We start from the raw sequence: 1,342 nt of genomic DNA, 5'->3' as shown, positions 1-1,342 counted from the left end.
CAAATTAAAAAGCTTCTGCACAGCCAAGGAAACTATCAAGAGAACAAATAGACAACCTACAGAACGGGACAAAATATTTGCATGCTACACAACCGATGAAGGGCTAATAACCAGAATAACAAAGAATTCAAGCAAACAAGCAAGAAAAATCAAACAACTTCATTAAAAAATGGGCAAAAGACATGAACAGAAGCTTTTCAAAAGAAGATAAACTAATGACCAATAAACATATAAAAAATATTCAATGTCTCTAATCATCAGGAAAATGCAAATCAAAACCACAATGAGATATCACCTAATTCCAGTGAGAATGGCTTTTATCAAAAAAGCCCAAAACAACAGATGCTGTCATGGATGTGAAGAGAAAGGAACACTTACATACTGTTGGTGGGACTGAAAACTAGTATAACCTCTATGGAAAGTAGTATGAGATACGTCAAAGAACTAAAGTAGACCTACCATTTGATCCAGCAATACCACTATTGAGTATTTGACCAAAGGAAAAAAAGACATTTTATTAAAAAGACACTTGCACTAGAATGGTTATAACAGCACAATCACAAATATGTGGAAACAACCCAGTGCCCACCAATACATAGTGGATTAATAAAATGTGGTATATGTATACCATGGAGTATTACTCTGCCACAAAAAATGGTGAACTAAGACCTTTTGTAACAACCTAGATGGAACTGGAGACTATTCTCCTAAGTGAAGTATCACAACAATGGAAAAACAAACACCAAATGCACTCACTATTAAATTGGAACTAATAGATCAACACTCATGTACATATGGTAGGAAATTAAATGGAAATCAAGCAGATGAGGGGGGAGGGGATAGGTAAATTCACACCTAATGGGTATAATGCATACTATCTAAATGATGGACACACTTATAACTTTGACTCAAACTGTACAAAAGTAATTCATGTAACCAAACGTTTGTACCCAGTAATAATTGGAAATTTAAAAAAATAAAAATAAAGGAAATAAACTGCTTTGACTTCATAGAAAAAAGAAACGAACAAAATATTGGCAACTCCCTATCTAGAAATTAGCGGCATTATTATCATTGAAATCTGTTTCACTTCTTAGAAGTTCACACATATTTTATAAAGGGGAAAACTGTTGGAAGTGGAAATTTAAATAAATAACAGACTTCAATTAATGTGAATGAATACAGATTATTTTGTTAATTATAACATATTCACTATACTAATGGAAAAGTTAAATGATAGGGTAAATTGGATATGGGGTATGTGGGAAATCTCTGTACTATCTTAATTTTCTGTAAATCTAAAATAAAGTCTATTAAGATTCCCATTGCAGGTGGTTGCACT

Source organism: Propithecus coquereli, unplaced genomic scaffold, assembly GCF_000956105.1.
Source record: "Propithecus coquereli isolate 6110/MARCELLA unplaced genomic scaffold, Pcoq_1.0 Scaffold100, whole genome shotgun sequence".
NCBI classification, from domain to species: domain Eukaryota; kingdom Metazoa; phylum Chordata; class Mammalia; order Primates; family Indriidae; genus Propithecus; species Propithecus coquereli.
Note: the sequence above shows the minus strand (reverse complement) of the source record.